The 20,361-nt window shown below is 40.6% G+C and overlaps 1 long non-coding RNA gene across 1 annotated transcript; it reads right to left on the bottom strand.

Annotated features, from left to right (window-relative positions):
• Window positions 1-298: 298 nt before the first annotated feature.
• Window positions 299-18,119, bottom strand: LOC138736387 (uncharacterized). Its single transcript, XR_011340269.1, has 3 exons — window positions 17,680-18,119; window positions 6,664-6,715; window positions 299-381 (listed from the first exon to the last, which is right to left on the bottom strand). It is a non-coding gene; the product is annotated as an uncharacterized lncRNA (long non-coding RNA).
• Window positions 18,120-20,361: the final 2,242 nt, after the last annotated feature.

Consider the following 20,361-nt stretch of genomic DNA (forward strand, 5'->3'; position numbering starts at 1 on the left):
ATTGTTATATATTGCAACATTTGGCCTAGAATTCTGCAGGGTTCACAATACTTGGAGTACAGTTGTTATTTTATATAATAATTATAATGGGTTAAATTTAATGATGAAATTGTATGCCTACTGATTGTAAAGTTAATATTGACAATTCTGTCTTATTTGTATTGGAAAAAATATTGACATTTGTATACTTGCAGACATTAATTCTTAAGGAAAGTTTAAATGCCACATAGAATAAGTCAAGGATAATAAATCAGCAACTTAAACTTGTTAAAGATTAATGTGGAGATTTCAGTCTGATTGGCATTTACTGCAAGTAATATCAGAATGACACTAGCAATTTAAAATATTTTTATTTGTTTTGACTGTTGTCCAATCTTGCACCTTTGGGAGAAAAGTATACAAATTATTAAACTTCAATAATGTGTCAAACTTATTTGAATTTTTCATTGTGTATAGAAGGTAAAGAGCTTACACTATAACCAATATTGACTCTTGAACTGAAATCTCAATTTAACCTGCTGGTGTTGGTATTGAGATGCTATCTCAATATCAGAGTTAAAGATTAAACATAAATAGATGTTTGGAAGACCATTCAAAAGCCACTTGCAATACTTGATATTGAAGTGGTATAGGATGCAATGCCACAAGTAGTTTCATGATCTTGTGTGAATGGTTAATGTAAGGAAATACATATTGAAGAGACTTAACTCTTCAAATGAATCACACATATTTGTCTTTTGGATAGACCAGATTGAGAAAACTTAATGGAATCTAATGAAAGGTCATAACCTCTAAAGACTTAACTCTTGTCTCTCCATACATAGATGCTGCTTGATTTGTTGAAAGTATTGAGAAATCACCGTGCTCTTTCAATTTACCTGTTATTTACTTAGGTAAAGTTAAACAGGATCAACTTGCCTTGAGGTGGCTTGCTCTGTGGAACAAGGTTTTAACAATACAACTAGAATATCGTCAAATCCCCTATAATCATGGGGACATTTACATTTATGACAAAGTAGAATATAAACTCCTGACATCCATCCGAGCCTTTGCCTCTGCACATATTTGATTTTGGTAGCCCTTGGAATGAAATAAATTAGCTAAGAATTGGACTATGGAAACTTTGAGAGGATATTAAAAAGGATCAACTGCAAAACAATCTGATTGAAGTATCTTGGAAATACTTTTCCAATCTCTTGGTCAGGATCACCAAGAGAAAGAATATTCATGGAACTTTCACCACTTGCTAATTGTTCACTATCATTCATGGCAAGAACAGTGCAGAACTTTTGATCTGATTGAATGGATGTTGGCTAAAGGAATCCCATCCATTAGCTAGGAACTGGAGATTCTATGAGGCTATAGGCTTCTCCTGGTTAAGCTGTAAGGATCCAGTAAAAGCAAGGTAAAGATAAAGGCAACTTCCACACGGAGAATGGTCCCTGAAGTTGTGAACCACCACAGTTGATTGATGTGTAGCTTTACTCACAGAAAGTTAGAGAAGCCATCAGTTGGAGACTGGGGAGGAGTACAGACTGAATGGTTAGATAAGAGAGGGCAAAGAAGAGCTATTAGGAAGGAAATGATCAAAGGGGGTCAGAGTTGACAGCAATGATGACCAATGAAGTTTGGAAACTGAGGGAAGCAGTTAAGCAAAAGGAGACACAAAAGACTGCAGATGCTGGAATTTGGAGCAAAAATAAAACTGCTGTAGGAATGTGGCAGTTTGAGCAGAATCTGTGGAAGGGGAACTTTTGTATTGTAATTTTGTGACCTTCACTGAAAGAGGAGGAGTGAGGGACTTTGGAGAGCTGAGAGTGCCAGGAACTACCTGGAGGTGAGTGCAGTTTAAAAGGAAGCAGAGGGCTAGTTAACTGTTAAATAGAATGAGATTGGTGGGAGGAGTAATAAAGATAATTAAGAGGGGTAGCTCAAGTGGAGTGCTCCGATTGCAGGATGTGGGAAATCTGGGACAGCACAATTGTCCTTGATGACTACACCTACAAGAGGTGCATCCAGCTGCGACTCCTGGGAGACATAATTAGGGAACTGGCACTGGATCATTTGGGAAAGAGAGGAGCTTCAGGGAGACAGTTACCCTCAAAGGATAGGAGGTAGGTAAACGGATGACTGTTAGGAGAGGGAAGAGGAATAACCAGACAGTACAGTGTACTCATGTGGCTATTCCCCTCAGTAATAAGTATAATATTTTGGATACCAGGGACAAGTTGTGGTGGTCACATCTCTAGCACCAAGGCTGGCCTCTTGGAATAAAATGGAAAGGGTGGGGGGGGAAGCTATGGTGGTTGGGTACTCAGTTCAACAAATGAATAGGAGGTTCTGTGAATGTGATTAAGGCTCCCAGATGTTATGTTACCTCCCAGGTACCAGGTTCAGGGATGTTTCTGATCGAGTTTACAGCATTCTGGAGGGGGAGCACCCAGATGTTGTGGTCCACATGGTAACCAATGACATAGATAGTAGTAGTGATGAGGTCCTGAAGAGGGAATACAGGGAATATAGGTAAGAAGTTAAAAAGCAGGTCCTCAAGGGTGATAATCTCAGGATTGCTGCCTGTACCACACACCAGAAAAGGTAGGAATAGGAAGTTAGAGCAGATGAATGCATGGCTGAAGCATTGGTGTAGAGGACAGGGGTTCAGGTTTGTGGATCACTGGGATCTCTTCTGGGGAAGGTCTGACCTGTACAAAAAGGATGGGCTGCACCAGAACTGGAAAAGGACCAGTATTCTGGTGGGCAGGTTTGTTGGAGCTGATGGGGTGGGTTTAAACTAATTTGGCTGGGAGAGGGGCAGGTAGAACCAAAAAGTGAGTGCAGATATTAGGGTAGGAGGATAAAAGAATGATGCTATGTATCCTGAATTTGTGAGGAAGGAAAAGTAGGTCGCCAGTCAGAGGTTATGAAATGTGTCTATTTCAATGCTAGGAGTATAAGGAATACAGGGGATGAACTTAGAGCATGGATCAGTACATGGAACTACAATGTTGTGGCCATTACAAAGACTTGGTTGGAGGAAGGGCAGGATTGTCTGATGCAGGGTTTTGGTGTTTTAAAAGGAATATGATGGGAGGTAAGAGAAGGGGAGAGGGAGAGTGTCACGACAAAAGAAAAGGAGAAGGTTCTAGAAGTGTCAACTGAGTCAGTGTAGGTGGAAATCAGAAATAGGAAGGGTACTATCACTGTGCTGGGAGTAATCTATAGGCCCCCAAATAGCCCTCAGGACACCGAGGAGCAGATAATCAGGCAGATTTTGGAATGGTGCAGGAAATACATGGTTGTAGTTATTAAGGAAGCATATATTAGATATAGGAAGCATTAAACAGGAAGGGATCATGAGAAGTATATGGTTGCCGTGAAGGAGCTTAAGAAAGGACAGGAGAGCTTGAATGGGGGCATGAGAAGGGCTTAGCACGTAGAATTAAGGAGAACCCCAAGACGTTCTATGTGTATGTGAAGAACAGGAGGATGATGAGAATGAACGTGCGGCTGGTAAGGGATAAAGGAGGCAATGTGCCTAGAGGTGGAGGAGGTTGGAGAGGTCTTAAATGAATACTTTGCTTCAGTATTCACAGGGTCAAGACAGAACAGAAAAGGCTTGAGTGCTGGACAATGTTGAGATTAAGAAAGTGTAAGTGTGGGATCTTCTTAAAAAACATTAAGATTGATAAGTCCCCAGGGCCGGATGTAATATACCCCTGGCTGCTGTGGAAAGTGAGGAAAAAGATGGCTGGAGCAGCAGCTATGATCTTTGAGTCCTCTTTGTCCACAGGGGAGGTGCTGGAGGATTGGAGAATGGCAAATGTAGTCCCATTGCCTAAAAAAGATAATAGGCAGAATCCTGGGAATTGTAGTCTTATGTCATTGACGTGCAAACTATTGCAATGGATTCTTAAGGATAGGATTTATGAGCATTTGGAGAAGTACAGTCTACTTATGGATAGTCAGTGTTGCTTTGGAAAGGGAAGGTCGTGTCTAATGAGCTTAATTGAGTTTCGACTCGCTTTACTCCTATAACTGTGTGATTCAGTATGATAACAATGTTATCTTCAAATTCGCTAATGATACCACAATAGTGGGTTGTATAAAAAGGGGTGATGAGTCAGCATAAAGGAGGGAGATTGAAAACTTGGCTGAATGGTGCATGAACCATAACCTCGCACTGAATATCACTAAAACCAAGGAGCTGATTATTGACTTCAGGAAGGGAAAACCAGAGGTGTATGGTCCAGTGATCATTGTGGGAATCAGAGTTGGAGAGGATGAGCAAATTTAATTTCTTGAGAGTCACCATCTCGGAGGATATTTTCTGGTCCCAACACACTAATGGCAAAGTGAAGAAGGCACTTCAGCACCTCTCTTTTCTCCGAATTTGCGGAGGTTTGGTCTGACATGGGAAACCATGGCAAATTTCTACAGATATGTGGTGCAAAGTGTGCTGACCGGCTGCATCACAGTCTGGTTTGGGACACCAATACCACTAAGCGTAAAGCCCTTCAAAAGGTGATGGACAGAACCCAGGATGTTACAGGTAAAACCCTTCCCACCATTGAAAACATCTACTGCAGTGGATTTCAAATATTTTCTTTCTATTCACATACCACTTTAAGTATACCCTATGCCATAGGTGCTCTGTGATTAGTAAGGGATTACTTAAGGTGGTATGTGGGTGGAAATAATAAGTTTGAAAACCACTGTTTTAATTGTACCTAATTGACTCATTATGTGCACGGTTTCATAACTCCAAAGAAATGGGCCAATGACAATTTTTCTCAAGCAAAGTATTTCAGTAACAATTAAGTCTAGAGCAGTGATTTTCAATCTTTATTTCTCACTTACATATCACCTTAAGTTATCCCTTACTAATCACAGAGCACCTATGGCATAGGGATTTCATAAGGTGGTATATGTGAGGAAAGAAAAAGTTTGAAAACCACTGATCTACAGGGAAACCTGCCGTCAGAGAGCAACCACAATCATCAAGGATCCACACCACCCAGAACACGCTCTGTTCTCGTTGCCATCAGGAAAGAGGTAGCGGTGCCACAAGACTCGCACCACCAGGTTCAGGAACAGCAGCTACCCCTCCACCATCAGACTCCTCAATGACAAACTCAATCAGGGACATTTAAGGACTCTTACTTTTGCACGTTGTTTCTTTTTCCTCTCTGGATTCTAGTCAGTTGTTTACATTTGTTTACATGTGAACATTGTGCAGTTTTTTTTTTGACAACCAATAAGTGGTAATTCTGCCTCATCCACAGGAAAAAGATTGTTAAGATTGTGTAGATGTCATGTATGTATTCTGACAATTAATCTGAAGTCATCTGAAATCTGATTTTCAGCAGACGAGGTTGGAGGAGGTGCATGTGAATTTTTGTCTCACTAAAAGACCTGTTTAGGTTTTGGTATGGGGCTAAAAGAGGCAGGGAAGGAACAAATGTTGCACTTTTTACTGTTGGAGTGGATGAGGAGTGATGAACAGACCAAGGAGTCATGGAGGGAGAGGTCGCCGCACAACCAGAAAGGGTGAGGAAGAGAAGATGTGTCTCGTGATGGGATTCCTTGCAGCTGATAACAATGACAAAGTATGATAAACTGGATGCTGAGGCCAGCAGGGTGAAAAGTGAGCACAAAGCGAATTTTATCTCTTCTCACTTTGGAAATTGGGGAGGGGAGGGGAGGTATGAAAGCAGAAGTATGAGAAATGGGCAAAATGTGAGGAAGGTTTTCATTAACCGTTGTAGAAACAAAGTCACATTTCACGGAAGGCTTCACCTTGTGTCATGATGTGGCAGAGACAGAGAAATTATGAGAAAAGGATGAATGGCTTCCTTGCAAGGAACAGGATGCAAAGAGGCGTAATCTAGGGAGCTGTGGGAGTCAGTGGGTTTATGCTAAATGTTAGTGGATAGTTTATCTCCTGTGATGGAGACAGAAAGAAATTCATGAGTTCTTTGGTCAGGGAAATAAAGAGGAATTTACAGCCCTTCTTGTGGGGGGATGAAGATGAATAATGATTGAACATTCACAGTGAAGATGAGGTAGTGGGACCAAGGGTTGAGAAGTTGTCAAAAAGGTGCTAAGTTTTTTTATTACTTAGTTAATTTCCTATCCCTGGTGCTGCAGTTCCTTTTATTCTGTGCCTGTGAGAGATGTGTTCTAGTACTGCTCTCAGAAGAACCCTTTTCACTGTATCAGGTATAATGTGACAAATAAATTTGAAACTTGATGACTTTCATTATCTCCTTTTACAAGTCTTTTCATGTTCTGTTTGCTTGCAGAATATGTTTGCTCTCTGTTTGCCTTTCATTTTCTTTTGCATTTGCCCTCTGACATCACTGCACTCAGTCTGGTTTACACGTGCTCACCATATGATTTGCTGGAAAATGTTACTTTTTTCACACTCTATAGATTTTGAAAAGGCTTTGTTCAGCCAGCAATAATTTTTGAAGCTGTCCTAACATCAACAGTGTCTTTTTAATAATATAAAAGCAACAAATGAAAACAATGCGATCCCAATTCGAGTGAAACTTCCATTATATTGTAGAGAAGGATGCAGAGAAGTCCCTGAGATGTCACCCTTCTTCCTGTAACATTTTTTCATATTCTTTATTTAAAATTCATTCCTGGAACATTATTTACCTGCTATCATTGTCGACAGAGTGCTTGACCACATCTCGTCCATTTCCTGCATCTGTTAGACAAAGTAAGGATAATTTCACGGTTCTTATTTTCAATTCCATTTGCTCCAAATTTAACAGACCATCCTTTGCAAGCCGCATCACCAGACATAAGAGAACAGTCCAGACAAGTACATGCACTATTCAATTCCCAGTCGATGAAACTTCAACTTGAAATGATCTCTATCATGATGCATTCTGGGTGAAATTGAAATGGAATTAAGCAGCATCTAAAAAGGACACTACAGAACCACATTTCCCGGTTATTTTTCTTCCCTTGTTTACAGAACTTGTCAAAGTCGATGTCAGCAAAGAAAGTATTATTGCAAGCACTGCAGTAATTCCGCAAACAATTATGCATAGTGCTGTCTCACATGCAAAAAAGATGAATAATAATACTCCCTATGTTATGTTATAAGAAGCAATTTCAGTAGAATTTCAGGAAAAAAATCAATCTTGTTCTTTTAGCAATAGGGCCTTTAAGATCCATATGAGAGAGAAATCGAGCTGGTATTGGTTAATTATCTCATCCAAAATATGCGACCTCTGATAATGCAGCATTTGGGAGTCCAGATTTGATTTGTTGTTCAAATGTCTGGACTTAAAGTTGGAAACCATTGTCACTGGTCTCAACATAGTTCCATTTCTCAGTCAGCACCAAAACTGGGGTGGGTGAGATATGGTGATTAGCACAACACCGTTTCAATGCTAGCGATCAGGACCGAGGTTTGAATCCTGTGCTGTCTGTAAGGAGTTAGTACATTCTCCCTATGCCTGTGTGGGTTTCCTCCCACTATTCGAAATGTACTGGGTGTGATGTTTCTTTTATTGAAATAAAGAAACTTGGGTTCTTTTGTATTAATTGTATTTTATTAACAACTCATGACCTCATGGGACATCCATTTTGCATCTAAATGGAACATGCTGTTGTAGTCTCCCTCTAGTAGTCAGGATGATCACAACTCCAAATCACCACATCCTCTTTCCTTCAGATGTTCAATCAGCAACATGATAATATAGTATTAATTTAAATGTAAAACTAAACACAAAATAAACACAAACATCAACAGCACAAACTTTTTATGTATCCAGTTCTTTTTCTTTTAGAAATTCAGCCTGTCAGGTACTTTGATAACATGTGTGAATCTTATCAACACAGTTGCATGTGTCAGCTCCAGTGGTCCACTACTGTCTAGCACTGGTGATGTTTCCTCTGTCACTGTATGGGCTAGATCTTTTGCATTTGTCTGTTCTTGCAGCACCATTTGCGTTTTCAGCAGACTCTTGATTCCTCCACAGTATTTGACCATCCTCTGTTCTGTTACTGTAGGATTTTGGATTTAACCCCTGCAGAACAATGGCCTTCTTGTCCCAGGTGTTGAAATGTCGCATTGGTTCAAGTGGCCCTAAGCTACTTGTTGACTTGCTATAGTTTGCTTTTTGCCTCCTATGCAGACACTTTTGTTTCCACTTGACATCTCTGTTCTTGTTTGGGCTGCAGAGTAGGGAAGAATGGTCCGTAGACTACATCCCATTAGGAGCTCAGCAGATGACACGCCATGTTCAAGTGGTGAAGCTCGGTAACTCAACAGAGCTAGATAAGGATCTGAGTCACTGTCTTGTGGTTTCTTGAGCAGCTGTTTAACTATGTAAACTTCTTCCTCTGTTTTATCATTTGACTGGGGATACAGAGGACTTGAAGTCACATGTTGTAAATCATATTCTTCTGCAAAGTTCAGGAATTCTCCACAGCTGTAGCTTGGTCCATTGTCACTGTAGACGATCTGAGGAATTCCATGTCTAGTAAAGATTAATTTCATATATTTGATCATGCAGGTAGAAGATATATTAGGAAGCCACAAAATCTCAGGATCATTCGATAGATAATCAATAACCAGCAAGTAATTATTTTCAACCAGGTGGAACAGATCAGTCCCAACTTTCTGCCATGGCTCCTCTGGGAAGTCAGTTATGATCATGGGTTCCTTTGGCTGCTTTGCCTGATGTTTCAGACCAGTCTCGCAGCTTGAGACCATTCTACCAATGTCAGCATTTATCCCTGGCCAATAAACAGCAGTTCTGGCCCTCCTCTTGCACTTTTCCATTCCAAGGTGCCCCTCATGCAACCTTTTCATCATATCTTGTCACAGTGATTGAGGAATGATAATTCTGGTCTGAGTAGAAGCCAATTGACAACACACAGCTTTGTTCTAATGTTGTGGTATTGCTGATGTTCACCTCTAAGCCATCCTTCATTCAGATTCTTGATGACCTGTAGAACTATATCCTTTGCTGTTTCAGCTGCGATCTGCTTGGATTCCATGACTGATTCAGGAAGAGATTCAGTGATCAAGTTCACGTGGAGTTTCACATCTGTCTCTTATTGTGTTCTTCACTCTGTGTCATTGCACTGGCAATGCATCAGCCAGCACAATAAGTTTCCCTGGTGTGTTCACAAATTCAAAATCATAACGCTGTAGCTTCATCATTAGTCTTTGGATTTGTGGTGACATCTCACTGAGATATTTTTGGTTAAGGTTATTAATGGCTTGTTCGGTCTGTTTCTGCCACAAATGTTGGTAGACTGAACACATAGCTGTGGTACTTCTCAAGTCCATAGTCCATAGACCAGATCTAGACACTCCTTCTCTGTCTTTGCATATTGACATTCAGATGTGGCCATTGACCTTAATGCAACTGGCCTCCAATCTTCTCCCACAGCCTGAAGCAGTATGGCAAAAGCAGGCGAGGAGAAAGGTAAGTGGCATTATTTTAGCTCAGTCATGCCTATGGGGTTAGTGCTTTGTACTGGATGTCAGATGTGGGAACCATGGGTGAGTCCCACCCTTCCAAATAGCCACATCTGCGTCAGGTGCACCGAGATGCAGTTCCTTAAGGACCGAGTTGGGAAATTGGAGCTGCAACTTGAGGACCTACGGCTGGTAAGGGAGAGTGAGGAGTTGATAGATTCAACTTTCAGGGACATAGTTACCCCAAGACCAGATGTGTCAGGTAAGTGGGTAACTGTCAGGGGAGGGAAGAAAAATACCAGGAAAATGGAGAGCACACCTGTGAATATCCCTCTCAGTAACAGGTATATTTTGTTGGATGCTGTTGAGGGAGATGACCTGACAGAAGCTGGCAGCAGTGACCAGGTCGCTGGCACTGAGCCTGGCATGGTGGACCAAAAGGTAAAGAGGAATGCAGTGGTCATTGGGGACTCCATTGTCAGAAATACAGACAGGAGATTCTGTGAGCCAGATAGGTATGCCCGCATGGTGTGCTGCCTCCCTGGTGCAAGGGTGCGGGATATCTCAAATCTGGTCCAGGGTATTCTAAAAGGGGAAGGCGAACAGCCTGATGTCTTGGTACATGTGGGTACCAATGACATAGATAAAAAGAAGGAGGAAGTACTGAAAAAGAATTACAGAGAGCTAGGACAGAAACTAAGAAATAGGACAGCCAGGGTGGTGATCTCTGGTTTGCTACCTGTGCCAAGTGCAACTGAGGACAAAAATGGAAGGTTAAGAAAAATAAATGTGTGGCTGAGGGGGCCGGTGTCAAGGACAGGGTTTTGGCTTCTTGGATCATTGGGATCTCTTTTGGGAAAGGCATGACCTCTACAAGAAGGATGGGTTACACCTAAACCCAAAAGGGGTCAATATATTGGCAGCTAGGTTTGGTACAGCCGTCGGGTGCAGTTTAAACTAATTTGGCAGGGGGGGTGTGAACTTGTATGATAGGGCAAAGGACAGAAAAGATAAAACAGGAAAAGTTAGGTTAGGCAGCGAAAGTAAAAAATCAGAAAGAGCAAGGAGGGTGAAAAAAGCAAATCTGAAGGCTTTATATCTTAATGCAAGAAGCATTCGGAACAAGGTAGATGAATTAGCTGTGGAAATTGAGATAAACAAATATGATTTGATTGGGATTACAGAAACATGGCTGCAGGGTGGGCAAGCCTGGGAACTTAACATCCCGGGGTATACGATATTTAGGAGGGATTGGCAAGAAAGAAAAGGGGGTGGGGTAGTATTGATGGTGAGAGAAGGGACCGACACGATTGACAGAAAGGATATCAACTCGGAAGATGCGGAACCTATATGGGTAGAACTGAGGAATAGCAAGGGGCGGAAAACATTAGTGGGGGTGGTATATAGGCCTCCAAATAGTAGTGTAGAGGTGAGGGAAGGCATTAAAAGAGAAATTAGAAAAGCGTGCAATAAGGGAACAGCTGTCATCATGGGAGACTTTAATTTGCATATAGATTGGACTAGCCAAATTAGTAAAAATACTGAGGAGGAGGAATTCCTTTAATGTTTACGGGACGGTTATCTAGACCAATATGTCGAGGAACCAACTCGGGAGCAGGCCATTTTAGAATGGGTATTATGCAATGATAAGGGGCTAATCAACAATCTTGTTGTACGAGGCCCTTTGGGTAGGAGTGATCACAATGTGATCGAATTCTCACTCGACATGGAGAGTGATGAAATTAAAACCGAGACTAAGGTCCTGAATTTAAATAAAGGGAATTATGATGGTATGAGATGGGAGTTGAGTAAGATTGATTGGGTGGTGTTTATGGGGGAGTTGACTGGATAGACAATGGAAAGCATTCACAGATCTAATGGAGAAATTGCAAAAATCGTTTATATCGGTTTGGAATAAAAATAAACCAAAAAAGGTGACTCAACCGTGGATAACAAGGGAAATTAGAGACAGCATTAGGTCCAAAGAGAGACCATATCAATTGGGCAAAAAAAGTACCGCAACCGAAGACTGGGAGCAGTTCAAGATGTACCAAAGGAGGACAAAGGGATTAATCAAAAGAGCAAAAATAAATTACGAAAGTAAGCTTGCGGCAAATATAAAAACCGACTGCAAAAGCTTTTATAAATATGTCAAGAGGAAAAGATTGGTGAAATCCAGAGTAGGTCCTTTGCAGTTGGAATCAGGGGAATATATAATGGGGAATAAGGAAATGGCAGACCAATTAAATTCTTACTTTAGTTCTGTTTTTAAAGGAGAGGATACAAATAACCTCCCAAGGATGTTGGGAACCATAGAGACTAATGCAAGGGAGGAACTGAAAGAAATCAGTATCTCTAAGGAAATGGTCTTGGGGAAATTGATGGGATTGAAGGCAGATAAATCCCAAGGGCCTGATAATCTACATCCTAGGGTACTTAAGGAAGTGGCCATTCAGATAGCAGATGCTTTAAGAATTATTTTCCAGAACTCGATAGACTCAGGATCAGTACCCATGGATTGGAGGGTAGCTAATGTTACCCCACTATTTAAAAAGGGGGGTAGAGAAAAAGCGGGGAATTATAGGCTGGTGAGCCTTACATCAGTAGTGGGCAAAATTATGGAATCCATTATTAAGGATGTAATAGCAGAGCATATGACTAGCAGAGAAGGGATCGGACAGAGTCAACATGGATTTACAAAAGGTAAATGGTGCTTGACAAATCTATTGGAATTCTTTGAGATGGTGACAGGTAAAATAGATGGGGGAGAGCCAGTGGATGTGGTGTACCTGGACTTCCAAAAGGCCTTTGATAAGGTCGCGCATAAATGACTGGCTTCCAAAATCAAGACTCATGGGATTGGGGGCAAAGTATTGATGTGGATTGAAAACTGGCTGGCAGGTAGAAGACAGAGAGTTGGGATAAATGGCTCGTTTTCTGAGTGGCAGGCGGTGACCAGTGGGGTGCCACAGGGATCTGTACTGGGACCCCAGCTGTTCACAATTTACATTATTGATCTGGATGAGGGGATTGGATGTAATATCTCCAAATTTGCAGATGACACTAAGCTAGGAGGGGTTGTGTGCACAGAAGAGGGGGTCAGGAAGCTTCAGTGTGATTTGGATAAATTGAGGGACTGGGCAGATACATGGCAAATGCACTACAATGTGGATAAATGTGAGGTTATCCACTTTGGTAATATAAACAGGAGGGCAGATTACTATTTGAATGGCAATAAATTAAGAGATGGGGAAGTGCAGAGAGATCTAGGGGTACTTGTACACCAGTCTCTGAAGGCGAGCAGGCAGGTACAGCAGGCGGTTAAAAAGGCAAATGGTATGTTGGCCTTCATATCAAGAGGGTTTGAGTTTAGGAACAAGGATACCTTACTGCAGCTGTACAGGGCCTTGGTGAGACCACACCTGGAGTATTGTGTGCAGTTTTGGTCACCTTATCTAAGGAAGGATGTTCTTGCAATGGAGGGAGTGCAGAGGCAATTCACCAGGCTGATACCTGGAATGGCAGGAATGACTTATGAGGAAAGATTGCGCAAATTGGGATTGTACTCGCTGGAGTTTAGAAGATTGAGAGGGGATCTCTTAGAGACATATAAAATTCTGGCAGGACTGGGCAGAATGGATGCAGATGGGATGTTTCCAATGATGGGAAAATCCAGAACCCGGGGCCATGGTTTGAGGATAATAGGCAAACCATTTAGGACCGAGATGAGGAGGAATTTCTTTACCCAGAGGGTGGTGAATCTGTGGAATTCATTGCCACAGAGGGCAGTAGAGGCAGGTTCATTAAATATATTTAAGAGGGAATTAGATATATTTCTTCAGTAAAAGGGCATTAAAGGTTACGGAGAGAAGGCGGGGACGGGGTACTGAACTTTAAGATCAGCCATAATCTCGTTGAATAGCGGAGCAGGCTCGAAGGGTCGAATGACCTATTCCTGCTCCTATCTTCTATGTGTCTATGTTTCTATGGCATCTTTTGAAGCATATATAGATACCTCGGTCCTTCTGGATGGATCAAAGAACATCAAAAGCTCTGGTTATGTAGATAGAAAGGTCTTCAGTCATCCAAATTCTTCCTCATGGTTGGCGTTCCACTTGAATTCACATTTGTCCTGTAAAAACTTCTTCAGGTACATTGTTTTGAAGACAGGTTTGGAATGAATTTACCAATGAAATTGATCATTCCCAACACTCTAAATATTCTTTTATTGTCAGTAGGTCTGGGCATCTCTCGAATTGCTTTCACCTTGCTCTTGACTGGCTCCACACCTGCCTCCGATAGTTTATCTCTCAGAAAGGTTTTTGCTTTGTTTAGCTTTAATGCATACTTATGGATATGTTGTAGCACTTTTATGAGCCTCTCGTTGTGTTGTTCCAGTGTGAATCCCCCTAGGATCATGTCATCCACGTACATGTGTACCCTATTTATGCCTTCTTTGATGTGCTCCATTGTCCTGTGGAACACTTCAGTCGCTGAAGAAATTCCAAAAGGCATCCTCAGACAGGAGTATTGGCCAAACATTGTATTAAATGTACAGTATTTTTTGCTATCTCAGATTTATTGTCAGACTACATACATCACATACAACCCTGAGATTCCTTTTTATGCATGCGTGGCAGAATTACCACTAATTGGTAGTGGAAAAAATAAACTGGACACAACGTAAACAAGTAAACAATCAAAAGAACTGTAAACAGATAACAAAGGTTCCTCTCAGCAGATCCAGAAAGTACCTCAGCAGCCTGCTTCAATGCTAAAGTAGGCCCAGTTTCTTTTTTCTTCCTTTCTTTCAACTTCTTAGTAGGACTTAGCTTAGGTATTTTTTCTTTCTTAGGTGTTATATGCTATAGACAAGGACCAGTCAAGTATCATTCCAATACTGGGATTTTATTAACAGACGAAAAGCCACCTCTAAACTGGCCAGTGGGAAATGGTTCTCCATCTGTTATACCAGCAAGGTGGAGTATCTCTACAACCATAGCCAATAGTAAGCAGTCATTATAATACGCCCCTCTCCCCATTACACCATCACAAGGTGACATCTTAAAAATTTAGTTAGATATTTTATACTAACTTTAAAATAATTTTCTTTAAAAATAAACTTTTCTAAATAAATATTTTTTTTACTAATCCCATGGAAGTTGTGAGGTTGTGTGTTGTCCCTCACGGCATTGAATGACATCCTCTAAGATGCCTGGAAATTATTCCCATGAATAATTCATCACTGAGGGCAAATTCTTCCGTCATGTGCACACTTTCACTTCTGTTTAGTTTCCCTTTGGAAAATCATTGCTTTGCATAGTGATTCTGCCCTTTGCACTTGTTACTGATTTTTCCATAGGCAGAGCACTGTTTTGGTGCATGTTGAGTGCCACATCATTTACAATTGAATGTCTCTCCATCTTTTTGTTGTTTTCAATGTCTCATTCTCTGTTTATGTGTGTATCCAGACATATCCTTCACTTTCACCAGCCCTTGCACTCTCAATGAACTTTTTCTCGTGCTGCAGAGCTAATTTACTGGCGTGGCATATCTTCACAGCACCAGCTAAGGTAGTCTATCACTCATAGCAACCTCTTTCTCACTTTCTTATCAATAATTCTGAACACATTTTAATCACAGATCATTGAATCTTGCAGAAATCCAAAATTACATGTTCTTGCTTTCAATTTTGTCTGTTTAAAAAAAAGTATAAAAGCTCTCTCCCTGCATGACTGAAACAGGTACCTCTCGAACATTTCATTTTCCTTTGGTGAACTGTGTCCTTCAAATATGTCGATAAGCTTGTCAAACTTGCCCTGGTCACCTGCCTCAGCAAAAATAAATGTGTTGAAAACCTTTAGTGCTTAAGGTCCTGCCGCAGTCAGTAGCAGTGCAATCTTCCACGTATCCGGTTTGCCATTGCAAATGGCTTGCAAATGCAGCATGAGTCATTTGAACAACCTCCATTCATGGTCGACATTCCCAGTCTAATTCACAGCATCAGGAGACTTCACACTTTCCATGTCTCCTGCTGATACTGACTCCTGGTACCATGTGATGTTTGTTTCATTGTAATAAAGAAACTTGGGTTCTTCAGAATTAATTATATTTTATTAACAACGCACAACCTCATGGGATATCCATTTTGCATCTCATCTGAGGTGCAACATTCTGTCGTTGACTCCCCCTAGTGGTTGGGGGATCCCCAACTCCCAATCACCACAACCCAGTGTGGTGATTAGGTATAATTAGGCGGCAGGGGCCCATGGGCTGTAATTGGCTTGTAACCATGCTGTATGTCAAAATTTTAAAAAACCCGATATAATATTATATATTGATTAGTCCTATTTTACATAATTTTTTTAACCTTCAGTCCAAGATATTGATTATACTCAATGATAAATTTTGGTATCTAATCTTTTCTAGATCTATATATTGACAAAAATCTTGCTTCTTTTGAACAATTATCTATTAAATTTAAAATACCTAAACACATTTTTCAGATTAGGAGCTTTAAAGATTATGAAAGAAGGTGGTGTTCTTGAGTGCATGCGTGTTCGCGAATGTTGGGTTCGGACAGGTGAGACTTACCTACAGCCAGCAGGACACTTTAAACTTGCAGAGTCAGTATAGTGGGGCCATGATGAGTGCATTCCTGTGCTCTGGTAATGGGCTGAAGGAGATTCCAGGAAATTGGGCCTGTAGTGAATCATCATCGGGTTGGGCAGAACACGGAAGAAGATAAGTGAGGATGTTGGACTGGAGTGCTTGACAGGCTCAGGAGACAGTCATTTAGACTACCACTACCAAGCATTTGTCTCTTTTGAATGGATGAATTTAAACTGCAGATCTCTGAGATTAGACTCCTTGATAAATGCTGTATTATGCTGGTAACAGAGACACATCCCAGATGTTGCAATTGAACTAACAGGCTGGACAGTGTTCTGCTGGGACAGAAATAAAGACTCTGGTAAAAGCAAGGGGGGAGGGTTATGCATGGAGATGCTTAACAACCCATTCCACCGAATGCTAATGTGAACAAAGCTTTGGGGTTCCTTCTCAAAGCTATTACCTTGGAACAGAGTAAGCAGCTCACATCATTGCCAGAGATTTCAATCATAGGGATTTGAAGGCAATCCTCCTGAAATTTGATCAGCCTGTCGCTTGTGTGACTGGTGGGGGCATAGGATGCTGGATAAAGTCTATTCCAATATCAAGAAAGATATCAGGTCAAATTCATTACCACATTTAGGCCAGCCAGATCACCTTTCCATGCTTTTAATTACAACATGCATTCCCCTTAGCAGAAGGGCTCCACCCACTATAAAAAATAGTTAAGACATAGCTGGAAGGAGCTTCCTTGCAGTTGCAGGATTGCTTTGAATGGACCAATTGCAACATCTGTGAAAGTCAGGATTTGTAGGAGTATACGGCCGCTGTACTCGGATATTTAAAGGTCTGTGTTGACAACGTCAGCATTGACAAACAGATCAGGGTGCATCACCATCAGAAGCTCTGGATGACCAGGGAGGTTAAAATTCTTCTCAGGGACTGTAATATTGCTTTTAGGTCAGGTAACAATGTACTGTATAGTGTGCTAGAGCCAATTTGAGAAGATGTATCAGAGATGCTAAAGCAGCCTATAGGAGGAGGATTGAGGACTACTTCAACAATAATGAATCACAGCAAATGAGGCAGGGCATCCAGTACTTCACCAATTATAAAAACAACAATGGCCTGACTATTGATGGTGAGGTTAGGCTGGCCGAGGATCTCAATAGTGTTTTCCACTTGATTTGAGGTGGAAGAGATGGATGCAACACACTCACTGGCCCCTATGCTGTTGTATTTGTGAGTACCATGGTTGCGTTTTAAAATTTTGTTGTGTTTTCTTACGCAACTACCATAAAGTACTTAGTTACTTAAATTCTTTAATGCTGAAACTTCCACAGGTCTGAGATCTCAATCTTATTTGGGAAGTATATAAATTTAAGGCCAATCATAAAGGATTGCTTTCAGCCCTTTATGAATCACTTTTAAGATCTAGGGATAGTTTCCTGGGTGCTATTACAAAATTATTGGAACAAGACTTTCAACAACCATTTGTTGAAAATATATAGGGTTCGATTTTAAAACATGTTCACTCATCTTCTCTTTGTGCATGACATAAAAACAAATGACAAAAAAAAAACTATTTTAGTGCCAAACTGCTGGCTTGTACTTACAGTAAACAAGTCCTGCTCTAATCTTCCTGGTCAAATCATAAATCAATTAATGCACCACGCAACTTTTCCATGTTTTTGACGAATGCCCCTTGATTCCACCAACTCATTACACAATCTGCTGGAGGAACTCAGCTGGTCCAGCACCATCAGTGGGAGTAAAAGAACTAAAACATTAACAATTCTTTTTCTCCCACTTGTGTTACTCAACCCACGGAGTTTCTCCAGCAGATTTCAATTTGCTCCAGATACCAGCATCTGCGGTCTATCCGATGTCTCCGATTGAGTTCTCTTCTTGCTTTACTTTCAGTCTTTTTCTGACAGGAGCATTCTATTGCATGCATCAGATGATGTCGTAGAGCGCCATCCCACGTAGATGTTTCAGAACTTCAGCAATCTAAGCAGTCAACTGTAGCTTGGATATGCTGTGTGACTCACTGCATACATTGTGCTGACGTCAGGATGTTTCTGAGCAATATCGGGAGCCAAAGCTATTTAGTGATCAGCAGTGAAAAGTTTAGCAGCTTGAGGGCTAGTGGATGTGGAACATTTCCCCATCAAATGACTCTGGAGTCTGTTGCAACATTGTAATTTACTTGTAGATAGGACTTGAGTCGAGTGTTTACAGTTGCATGAGCTCGAATGAGTAAAAGAAATGAAAGTTGTTTCAATATTTTAATTAAAATGTAATGGAACTCAATATTATCTCTATTAATAAGATTGGAGTGATGTTGAGCAATGAGCGAATCCATAAAATAATCAACATAGAAAATGTGTACATTTGATATGTTATGCAATTCATTGATGCACTCCTGCTATAATATATTGGATCTTATGCTGTTTAGGAAATGAGTTCCCACTGATGTAAAAATAACATTTTCTGAAAAATGTTAACAGTGTAACGGGGTCTCATTGTTTTAGTGAAAAATAACTTGAGTGCGATACTCAAATACACCTGTATTTGCAAAGTCATAGGGTAACCTTTAAAATAATCTCAATTGCACTGTGGATTTTTCAGGTTTTGATGTTGCCATTCAACATTCATCTTTTTGCCATCACTCAAAGCGATGGTTCGGTGCACTATGTACATACCCTGCCTTGCTATCAATCAAAACTGTAATTATTCAGACCAGAATTGACAATTATTAGCAATTGCTGAAGGTTTGTCTGAAGTGTGCTTATGTACAGTAACACAAGTAAAGGCCAAGAGTTTTCAGTCTGTGTTGTGTTCATGCTGTCATCTGAATATTTGTTGGTCTTGGCTACCCTTGTTGGGGTTTCATTTGATCTGCCTATCTGTGTATTCACATCTGGGATATCTGAAATGTTGGAAGATGGCAAAGGAGAGAAGTTTATCACTTTTGTAGAATTTCATAGTGCAGTCCTTTTGTTCATTGTAAGAAAGAACTTTCCTAATGAGGAGTTAATTTAGATACATTTAAAAAAGTGAAAAACAATCTCATTGGTTATTCATTATGCTCGGAATTGGGAAACTTGTTTCTCTTTCCCTGACATGGTGCCTTCTCTTTCTATAGTTGCTGCATGGATCTGCTGTGTCCTTCCAGGAGTTTCTGCTTTTAAGTTTTGACATTCATTTAAAATACACAGTGGTTACATTACTTTTTATGAGAAAAGTCTTGAATTTCAATTTGTATTGTTTCTCATCATGTTCTCAGGAATTTCCAGGAACCTTGCAGAGAATAAATTGCTCATAAATTGACCTTGATTTGGAAGTACATGAGTCCATGAACAGATCTGTTAGTGTGCTAATGGTGTGTGAAATTAAAACTGGGAGGTCCGAACTATTGCAATGAATAAAGTGAAGGGCTCAGGCCTGAAAAGGTGGTCACCCTTTACTTCCTATGGATACTGCATGACCTGCTGAGTTTCTCCAGCACTTTTGTATATTTCACTGACATCCCAGCATCTGAAGATTTTCTTGTTTAACTGAATCACTCGATTTTAAGACATTGTTGGAGGATGAATGAAACATGATTATTTCCTGGAAATAAAACATGAAAGTCTGCAGACATCGCGGTTGAAGTAAAACCACAATGCTGGAGAGACTTAGTAGGTCTAACAGTGTACATTATATAGCAAAGATAAAGATACATAAGAGGTTTGAGTCCTTCATCAAGGTATCATAATAGTTTCCTGATTGTGTCCAGTAGGATTGAAAACATATTACTCTTTGAATAGTGTGGAGGAAATCTGAAGAAATAAAAATAACCAATCACTTTAATTTTTTTTCCAAGAAAGTTGGACTGTAAAGTCTCAGCCCTGTTTAAACACATAAGTTGGTAGTGTAACAGTAATGTAAGTGCTAATACTGAGCTACAAACCATCTGGGATTGGTCTCGAGTCTCCAGGAAATGGAAGATATTCTGAAGAATTTAGGATCGATGCTACTGAGATGGAATATAGAAATGTTTTGGGGAGATAAATTGGGGCAGGTTTTAGTGTAGGTCACATACAAACACTTTAAAACAGATCTTATTTAAAATACTGGAGCTCTGCCCCATTCTAGACATGTTGGTGCCAACAGTCTTTGCAGAAGCTTTGGAGAGTGCCCAAGAGACTTCACTAATGCCTTGTTTTTTTAAAAAAAGGCAACAGGTGAAAGAGCTTGTCGGAGCCATAGATTGTCTGCAGTGGAACTTGCTGTTCTAAGAGGGTCATGTGGTT

This window comes from Narcine bancroftii, chromosome 1 (genome assembly GCF_036971445.1).
Source record: "Narcine bancroftii isolate sNarBan1 chromosome 1, sNarBan1.hap1, whole genome shotgun sequence".
Taxonomy (NCBI): Eukaryota; Metazoa; Chordata; class Chondrichthyes; order Torpediniformes; family Narcinidae; genus Narcine; species Narcine bancroftii.